Source organism: Pteropus vampyrus, unplaced genomic scaffold (assembly GCF_000151845.1).
Source record: "Pteropus vampyrus isolate Shadow unplaced genomic scaffold, Pvam_2.0 Scaffold153, whole genome shotgun sequence".
NCBI classification, from domain to species: domain Eukaryota; kingdom Metazoa; phylum Chordata; class Mammalia; order Chiroptera; family Pteropodidae; genus Pteropus; species Pteropus vampyrus.
The window spans coordinates 3,122,967-3,134,303 of NW_011888934.1; positions in this window are offsets into that span (position 1 = coordinate 3,122,967).

Below are 11,337 nucleotides of genomic sequence, written 5' to 3' on the forward strand. Positions count from 1 at the left end.
ATCTACAGTTTCAAAGCATTATGGTCAGAGGAAATGTTTGGTCTGATTTCAATATTTCTAAATTTGTTAAGGCTAGTTTTGTGTCCCAACATATAGTCTATCCTTGAAAATGTTCCATGTGCATTAGAAAAGAATGTATAATCTGATGTTTTGAGATGAAAGGCTCTGCAAATGTCCATCATGTCCAATAGGTCTAATGTGTCATTTAAGGATAATATTCCTTATCGACTTTCTGTTTGGCAGTGGGGTATTTAGGTCCTCTACTATAATTATGTTTTTGTCAGTTTCTCCCTTTAGTTCTATTAGTAGTTGCTTTACATATTTTGGTGCTCCCTGTTTAGAAGCATAAATATTAATAAATGTTATGTCTTCTTGATGTATTATCTCTTTTATCATTATGAAGTGTCCATCATTGTCTTTTGTTACTTTTTTTTATCTTGAAGTCTATCTCGTCAGATATAAGTACAGATATACCACTTTTCTCTGTATTCTATTTGCTTAAAATATCATTTTCCACCTTTTTCTTTGAGTTGATATTTGTCTTTGCAACTGAGATGTGACTCTTGAAGGCAGCACATAGTTTGGTTTTGCTTTTTGATCCAATGTGCTACTCTGTGACTTTTTATTGGTGAATTCAGTCAATTTACATTTAGGGTGATTATTGAAATATAAGATTTTCTTATAGCCATTTTTTCTTTTGTTTTGTGGTAGCTTATTGTCTCCATTATTTCTTTGCCCTTGCATTTCTGTCTATTATTTTAATTTGGTGATTTTTATATATATTTTTTTTCTTTCTGTTCTCTATTGTTTTATGTTATGTGTCTCAGTTCTGGAAATTTTGTGTGTGGTTGCCTTTACGTTTATGTAAAAGAAAATTATATATATCTAGTATTCCTTTTTCTTATCTCCATTCCCCTTTGCAGATTCAGACCTTCGTCTCTCCCTTTTTCTGTCTTTGTTGTTTCATATTATCCCTATTTATACTGTATGTTCCTTTTTAAGTTGTAGTAGCTGTTGTCTTCTTTTCTTTTCAAAGTTTTTTTTTTTGACCTTTAACCATTATGTAATATTTAAGCTTATAATACCTTGTTCTTAATAAGGGTTGCACTTTTCTGTTTCTGTCTGCCTATTAGTCATCTTACTCATAGTTTTGTACTTTTTTGTCCTTTTGTTTCAGGTAGAATGACCCCATTCAGTATTTCCTGTAATACAGGCATTTGTGGTGGAAAAATTCCCTCAGCTTTCGTATGTCTGAAAAGATCTTTATTTCTTCTTCATACTTAAAGGAAAGCTTTGCTGAATTTATTATTCTTGACTAGTAATTTCTTTGTTTCAGTAGTTTGAATAGTCTGTTCCACTCTCTCCTGGCTTTTAAGGTTGTGTTGAGAAGTCTAATAATAATCTAATGGGTTTTCCTTTATAGGTTACTGTTTTTTTCTGAAGTGCAATCTTGAATTCTCTGTCATTTAAATTGCATATTTCTATATCTTTAAGTTTATTTTCTGAAGATTTTCATTTTCTTTCTCAGCTGCTTTGTCAACTTGGTGGTTCATAGTGTTTGATGGACTTTGTCCACCTGAGCATTAATGGGGATGTAATTAGCTTTTTTAAAAAATAGAATATTTATTATAGGCTGATAAGAGGTGTATTTTTTTTATTTCCAGTAGGTGGCACCCATGCCTCCGGCACTACCCAAGCCTACTGGATCTCTGCTTTGAGGTTAAGAATGCCCTTTTTTCTCTGAAAGGTGTGTATCTCCTCTGTGACTAGGTCATCTTGCGTCCAGGGTTCCACCCCTGTGGGAGAATGTAAAGGGTGATAGATGTTCGAGTCTCTGGAAAGGCCCTGAAGCCCCAGAACTGCTCCAATTAGCAGGTGCAATACTCCGCTGCTTCTTTGCGAAGCAGCCTGACTGCGTGGTAGTGGGGTGAATTGGGAGAGGCCTGCTTTGTGTGTGACTGTTTTCCTTCCATTAATGCTGGCTCAGGCTTTAGCTGCTTTGCGTCTATATCCCTTCCCCTGTTTCTGGGCCCAGCTGCTGTGTATGTTTCAGTTCTGGTTGTGCAGTATTGCCTGTGGCTTGGTGCTCACGCTGGGAGAGTGGATGGCGAGGGGGAAGCGGGGGAGGGCACATTCTGGGATGGCAGAGGAAGGCGACCAGGCACCCCGGTGACTCAGCCTTCTGCTTGACAAAGGCGGTTTCTAAGACACAGCTGTCACTCTTGTGCTGTCTCCATCCTGCTCTCCACCTTGCTTCCTGGGCTCCACTGCGTGGAATATGCATATCCCTGAGGCGGAACTGTTTGGCCCTTCAAAAAGACAAGAAACCATCGTGTATTTCTCTCTTTCCCCTTGACCTGCCTGGAGATCTGGGCTGGAGCTGCTTTCCGCAACGCCTGCTTTGTTATTTTCTTTCCACCTCTGGTCGGTGTGCACGAATGGCCCACCTTCAAATGCTCTGATGCGCAGATCTCTCGGATGTGCTTGTGTACATGTCGATGTTATTTATTGGAATGTAGGTGTTCAGCTCCTTACAGTTTCAAGGGGAGAGATCAGGGGAGATCTCTCGCTCCGCCATGCTTCTGATATCACTCTTATCTCTCTCATTTTTAGACATTATCTTTTGTTTCTCCAAACTGATAAACAATAAAATTAGAATATATTCTTTTCTCACCTTTCTCCTTTCTATAGCTTCTCAGACTCAACTATTGAATAAAATAGAATTATCTTTTGGGGGTACTTTGTTACTATAGTATAACTTAGAAAATCCTAAATAAACGTATTTTTGGCTTGCTGCTAACAGTATTCTATCTTTTTCTTATAGTTCAATAATTTTATCAGGAAATAGCTTTGTACTGATGATTCTAGATCAATTCTTCTTGGGACAGACTTTGTCTTTACTCTATGTAGATTCACATCTTCTTTATTTTAAGTACATCTCCTGAATTATAATTTTAAATATTTCATCTGTACCATTGTTTTGTTTTTCTTTTAAGACTCCTATTATATTTTGTTGTAACATATTTGCCCATCTTCAATACTTATTATTTTGTCCTATGGACCCTTTACATCTTTTATTTCAGTTTTATTTTCTTACCTCTGCATTTGATCTGCTCTGAACTTTACTGTGCTGTTTGTCAATTATTTCTTAGCTCTTTGTAATTTAGTCATTATTTCAGAAATAATTTTATGTTTTACTTCTACCTCTGTTTCTAATTCACATCTAGTAAATGAGCAAGATAGATTTCCTGGTTTCTCAACTCTTCTGATGTTTTAAGACTGTCAATTCCTCTTGTATATGGTACTAACACTTCAATATACATGTTTATTCCATGCACTTTTTTCTCTCTACCTTGATTATTCTTAGATCAATCCAGAACGTCTCCCCACAAAAATATCAAGCACCTGACTACAGTATTTGCTTCTCTAAGAATAAATAATGGAAATGCACCTTAAAAATTATAAGAATTAAAATGGAAATTTAAGAAAATATCTTATTATTTACCGATAATATGATTGCGTCTGTATATGTAAATTTTTATTAGAATATAATATTTTAAAAATAGTATTAGCCTGGAAGATAAATTCAAGGAAACTAAAAGAGGTAGAAAAAGAAAAAAGTGAGATAAGACATAAAAACGAAATTCAGATTATTCTGTGGCTTTTATTTAAAACTTTTAAATACAAAAATTTTAAATAAAAATAAAATATAAATTATTATATTTTAGAAGAATAGCAGAGATAATAGAAGCGTATACAAATATTCTTGTTCTCTTAAGATAAAGGAACTCTCAATTCTTCAGTCCGAAAGAATTTCCCAAGGGCCAATGACTATGAATGAATTAAAAAAATGAGACATAGACTTATAACACTTCAATATTTTAAGTGGAAAAAAGTCTTAATAAATATTTTAGGTAAAGTCAGTTGAAGAATGCTGGAAAGCTTTCTTAGAGTAAGAATCATATTGATATTAGACAGTATCCTTGAAACAATAGCATAATAACTTCAAAATTATGAAGATTTTTTAAAAAAATTTTGTACCTAAAATTCTATAACAAGCAAAACTAACAGTCAAGAATAAGAGCAAATAAATACATTTTCAAATTAAAAAAACTCAGATATTGACCTTCCATGGCCACTTTCTGAAAGAAGGAAATATATTCATTAACGTACTTTACAAAAAAGAACAGAAATCCAAGAAAGAGGAAGATATAAGTACAAAAAAATATATATTTAATCCAGAAGAACAATGCAAGTAAATGCCTAGTTGTCAGATCTCTCACATCCTTAGAAGACGATACTAAATTAGAAAGGAAAATCAAAGGCTCCACAAAGACTATCTTGAAAAGGGTCACAGATTTCATTCCAAATAAATTGTCTAATAAAAAATCTGTGTCATATTAGCAATAGGATGATGATGCATTATTTTATTTAACAAGAAAGCACTAAAATTAGAAACTTCAGAGGATAAAAGTATACATATGAGTCGTGGTTCAAATATGAACCAAATTATTATAACCCATAAAATTTGAGTAGCAAGGACATAGTAAAATGTGGCATGACTCAATAGACTATAACAAGGACATAATCCCAGTACAATGACCAAAATTTAAAAAGTCATTTTTATAATATTGTTATGAATTTACAGGATCTAGTTAGATTTTGCTTATTGTCCCATGAGTGTTCTTTACACCAAAATAAAATCCTGAATTATGCGGTGCCTTTAGCTTTCATGCCTTCGATTATAATTTTACATTATTTTTTACTGTGTTTAGTTTTGTGATTACCTTAGTTCATTTTGCGCTTTCCCCTTTGAGTCAACTTTTGCTAGTATATGAATATCATGCACAAATATTACACATACCTAGGTAGTTATGTTTCCTATTTACATTTTGTTTATTATTCCTTTAAATCTAAGGTCATTAGAGAGCTTTCTCTGTAGTCAATAGATTTCTTTAGGTATCTCTCATTTTTTTTTTTTTGGAAGGGTAGGTCAGAATTTTTTTTAATTTCTAGACTTTTTAGTTATTGTCCATTAAAGAATCTCATGGTATACAATCATGTTTCTGATCCATTTCAATATTTAAAAACTGTCTTTTTAAAAATCTAATCCACGCCTCTGACTATTGTACAACTTATTCTTTTGGTACCATGTAGATCATAAAATGACATTATTTATTTTCTCTAAAGTTCCCATTATTTTAAGTTAGCAACCAATTCTTCCTTGCCCGAAAGAATTAAATCCATGATAGCTATTTGATTAGTTTTTTTCCTTTCACCTCTGGGAGACTGAATTTTAAAAAGTAAAGTTAAGAATGTGTACATATATTTGAATGAGACTTCCAGTGAATGTCCAGATGGTTAAAGCTTCAAATCACCATTTTAATTTGCATCTTAGCCAGTGTATGCTCTGCCCACACAAAGCTGTTTCTACTTTCTCCACACAGCAGATTAGAGTGTAGGCTAATTTTTCATAGTGATATCACTTCTGTTCCATATACTATGCTTGCTGAATTTTCATGGATTTCTGAGGATGTATATATTGTTTTGACTTTAAGAGTTTCTCTGCTTTCTGAAAAAACAGATGTTTCTTTTGAATAAAGCATAATTTTTCTTTGGTGTATTCTTTTCCTATACTACCAAGTTTAAGAGAATGCTAAAAGAGGATAGTCACCATTTTACTTTATAATCTCAGATCTGCACTGTTTTATTACTCATTCTTTACATATTAACATGCTACAGAGATTTCTAAGCTCAGTGCTATGCAAAAATATATTCTTTGTGATATAAGTAGATATATTATTAACAAATGGTTCTAGGGTCATTAATTTGGGAAATACCATTTACTATAACTCTATTTTAAGAATCCTCAAGCTGAACAGTATATAAATGACCCTGAAAATACCATATTTAAAAACCAAGAAATTGTTTAATTTTGTATATCTGAAACATTAAACATGCATCATTCATGATGTAATCAAAGTTCAAATAGGTACTGTTTGACCCCTTAAAATTTATGCAATAAATTAACCTTATCTGGCTCCTAAATGAAAACCTCAGGAAGCCCAAGACTCTTCTCTATTAATTACTATTGAATAATAATTAAATAGCCCTAGAATTACTTTTAGTCTAAAACAGAGTTCAAATACATAATTAGGTTGTCTATTATAAGATATGAATCAAATTGTGAGTTCAATTAAATGAATATCTTTTAACACCCCTAGATCAAGTCCGTTTTAGACTGAAAGAAGATACAGTTATATCCTTTTACTTATTGTTCTCCTGCCTCCCCTCTGCCCCAGGTTAGGGGTAAATGGAAGAGTGATAATAGCATAGGAAAGGATTTAAAAACAAAACAAATAAACAACAACAACAACAACAACAAAAACATGGCTCATGGTCTTTGAGACTAGAAGTTGACAGCTCTTGGTCTCATAGGCATTTTTTGTTGGTGAGAATCTTTCCAAAAGTTTATTAGACCCACTAAATTATACCTTCTTCTCCAGTTTCTAGATATTCCATAATCGTGTCCATCTTCTTACTCCTGGGTCCCTCTACCTAACTAGGTGGTTCTCTTAGCCAGAACTCAAGACTATTCCATCTTGTTTCTCTATCTTACACAGTCTCATCTACCTACAGGAAGCACTCATACATCCCTCTCCTTGATAATCTCTGAGTATACAAGTCAATCTTAAATATAGTCTCCTCTACTCTGCTGCCACAAGTCACTTTCATTTTCTCACACAAGAGTCAGGAAGCAATCTTCAGAGTCCCCAGACTTCAGGGAGCATATTTTCAACTCTCTGAGAGTTCTATAAAACTTCTCCACTAGACTTGCAGTTAAGAAGGTAGCACACCTTACTGCTCACCATTGGTGAGTATAAGACTGGCAGAGACACTGTGTTTCATAGAAACAGGAAGTAATACAGCATGCAATCTATGAATGACTGAAGGTTAGGAATTAGGGTGTCCTTCACAGAAATTATAGCGCCCATTGAATTGTGCAGCTTGCTTTAATAGAGGGGAGACTGGACACAGCAACAGCTATTGCCACAGTTAGACATTCACTAATCCTCCTTCTTTTTACTAGTTTATATTCTCTCATTGAGTCAGAGGATTCAAAGGTCATTAAACTTGTTCTTGGACATTTCCTATGTAAATTCTGCATGTAGAGATCTGTCTCCTTCTTCCTTCAGGATCTGATATCCATCATGTTTGCACCTTAGTAAATAATAAGGCAGGAAAAAAAAACAATTTTAATACTTTTTAATCAAACATCTTTCAAAATTATTTGATTATAGAAACCATTTTCCCCACAGAACATGGATTAATATTTCACGGGTCAATGATGATCTATGTAACAGAGTTTGGGTAACACTAATATGTACTAATCTGAGGTCAAATGTAATAGCCAAGACAACTATAGTTTTTATTTGCCCATAACAGCTTTCCATTCTTTTCTTTCAATTCCCTTGGAAAATTTTACCTGCTTTCTATGTCTCAGTGTCCTCTCTTTTATCAGAAAATAAGAGTGGAGGGGGGTGGGGAAATCAAGCCGATGAATTTTTCCACAGGATATTTTGGATAGAACCAAATTTTAAAAATGGATTTCTTAAGAGGAAAGAATATGAATCTGAAAATAAGAGCATGAAGAGAGACTGTTTGCAGAATAAAATCAATGTTAGAGGGAGTCAGAACCAAGAAAGGATATTTTTTGAGTTCCTGGATATAGCTGAGCTTCACAAGACAAATACATAACCAAACTTGCTAGTAACATGAGAAAATGCATTCTTCTCTGGAATTTTTGTAATGTAATTTGGATTAGTTCTCTCTCACTTGCAACTAAAAAATATTTTTGTCCTGAACACCTTAAATATACTAGAAGCTCCTTCTCAGTTGTTTTTCTTTGGGAAATAGGTACCTTTTATGGGTGCATGTTGCATTATTTTTTTCCAATAATGAATCCACAGGCACATCACAAGTCAATATTAGCTGGTTTATTATTTTCTCTCAGTCTCTGTCCTATTCTCTATGATCCTCAATACAAAGCCAGGACACTGCCAGATTATTCTGTTCTGCTAATGTAATGAAAAGCCTGACACGAATATATTCTTTACAGGATGAAATAAGGAAATAAAAAGGTAATATTAAATCATTTGGCTTAACTCAAAAGCATAATTTATATTTTGTAGTTTATATCAATTTATGATTAATGCTAATGACTTTTGAACCCAAACTTTGTATTTGGAAATGAGCAAGCACATTCAGTTCTAAAGGAATTATACACGGGCAACAGTTCCCATCGGGTCTTTCTTTCTTAAGCTTTGATAGATTTGGCATTTATCCCTTAATATCCTTAGTGAATGATTTATATGCTTACTTAAAATTAGAATATATTTTTAAATACAAAAAAATCTGGACAGTTCACTTTAAGAACCTACTTGATATTAAAGGCTTCCCTGTGTTGGGACAAAATAGGAGCAACCAGAGGACATTATAGTATGAAAATAAGCATAAAACTGAATGAATTTGGAAGCCATATTTTATTAATATCCTACTACTATGAAAGATTATCATAGTTTCCCTTCCTCAAGTGAGCTTACTCTTGAGAAACAAGATACATCATCATAGGCTGTTGGTGTGTATGTGTGTGCACCTGCACTCACATGCAAGAGAATATATAATCTTTTCAAAAATTCATCAAAATGCTTATTTTCAAATGAAGTATTATAGAAGAAAATATGATTATATTTCCTTTACAAAACTTAGCTTCACCTCATCAAGGAATAACTTTATTCACACTAAATTTACTCTTAGTCAATTTAGACAAAAGAGAAAAACAGAAAAAAAGACAAAAGAGAAACAGCAAAAGCATATTATAGTGAAACTAAGTTAAGAATAGTATCCCCTAGAATGATGTAGAATGGAAACTTTAGCCGGTGGAGACTCACAGAGGAGCAACAGTTCTCTCCAAAGAAACATATTCATAAATCTTTGTCATTACACTTCTGTAATCTCTGAGTCAATTTGTACAGAATCTTCTTTTAATCAAATGAGTAGAAGCCTGATCAACTACATTTCATAGTTTTGAATGGCCATACTATTTGGTATAGGGAGATTGGATGGTTATTAAGATCAATACATGAATATGAAGGATAAAATAAATTGGAAAGTACATTTTCATTTTAATTTAAGAGCTCTTTCTGAGGACTGGAATTAGTTCATTCTGAAGGTCTTAATATTGATCTCTTTCTTTCCTGGCAGAACAACAAATGATAGAGGCAAAAGAAAGTAGACAGGGTTTTTCTAAGAGAATTTAACCACACAGTTATTAGTGATGGGGAATTCATGTCTATCTCAAAGACTCATGTATCTATAGAATTTAAGAGCTAAAGTAAATACATTATCACCAAATACTGCTTCCTCAGTTTACAAATGGGAAAATAAAGATCAGAAAGTTGAAGTGATTGTTCAATGTCGTACAAAGAGATATTAACAGATCTGTACCTGAAATCGTGAACTTGCATATCTCTCAATTACTTTAGAGGCATCAAAAATCATACCTGTTAGTTAGCTAGTCAGACATGAGCAACAGGGGAACAAAGGAATAGAGGCCCAGCCTAGAGACTGTCCAAAGAACACCCTATTGATAGAGAATCTTTCCTGCATCCCCAGAGACAAAGGACAGGAGGACCATAATCTATAGCTGGTTTAATCTGGTCACAGACACCTGTGCAGAAGCTACTAGCCTAATTTTTCCACACTCTAATGCTCATTATACGGTCATTTTAATACACATTTATGTCTGGAAGTTCATGAATCTAATTATAACAGACTGAATTCTGGGTAAGCATGTGTGCACTAGGCAAAGTGTTATACAGCAGCCAAGTGTCAATCAAAATGACCTCACTTGTCAATCACCTAAGAACACCTTTGAAACCACCCATGGCCCAAATATTCAGAGATTCTCACTTCTGGGGTGTGGTTGTTACAGTTCTCTTCGCTAAAACCATGCTCCTCCTTGGAGAGCGATTTTTCTTTCTAAAATATACTTTTAATAAATCTTTTCTAAATCTCTCTAATCTGTGCAATTCTTCACTGAATCGATGAGGAAGAACCAAGGGAAAATGCTAATTACACTGCTGCGCCGTTATTGCCGCCTCCTCCCCCCGACCGCCCCGTATCACTGGGGCAACATTGAAGTTCAAATCACTCCCAACGGTAACGATATCTTTCCATCGTCTCTGAAGTGTGAAAATCAGAATCTTAAGGCTGGCAATGAGCCACATAAGAACAGTTAATCCCATCTAATCAGTGTGCACCATGTGAACATCTGCTCTCACTTCCCCAACAAAATTCTTTAATACAATAATCAAAATAAAACTATTTCTAAAAGTGCATTTGCTTTTGAAAAGTCTGATATCTTGCATACATAGTGTAAAGACTCCCTTTAGATAGATTTTTTTTCTAGCATGCAATAATTTTAGAACAAGAAAATACATTAAGTATCATTTTAAAAGCTGGAAGCAGCCACCAAACTGTTAAAAACCATTACAGAGGAATTTGCATCATATCCACGCTTAGTTTATGCTTATTCAGCTACACACAATCATAAAATAGATTACCTGAGCAATTTAACTACTAAGCTGAACTACATGAAACCACCATTTTTGTGGTTTAAAAATTATCCAATATCAACAGCTTTATATCATTGGACCCATATGCTTCTGAGTGATCACAGAATAGTGGATGGTAATCCTGATTTTCTTGGTCCTTACATAACTTGAGTATTTTGTTAAGCTGAATGTGACTCTAATATTTTAAATTACTCCACCCCTTTATTTTTTACTATAGGAGTCTTAAACACAACCCAGTAGCCTTGTATTTATACAAATTAATGTGCCTTGTACTTTTTGAGAATGCATAATTTAAAGGCATTATTAAATTTATGACTTGAAAATGTAAATCTGTATAAGATATGAATTCATTTATCTATAGGTGTTTGAAGTAATAAAATTTATTTTGATCATTAAACTTTTATACAGTTTACATTTTTTTTTACAACAAACAGGCTTTTATTTTATTATCTTCTAGATATTAAAGACAACTACCTGAGAAGTTATCTAGTCCACTGCCATATTATATCAAGGATTCTAGACAGTAAAAAAAGCAGTTTACTGAAGGCTACCCAATTCTTATGATGGTATCACTGTCGGAAGCCATATATCTTGAGTTTCAGTCTGCTGTACTTTCTACCACTTGTCACCAGAGTGAGTATTCCTTCACCTCCAATAAATGGATCTTTTATTATTCTTTGATGTTTGGTTTTATCTCTTA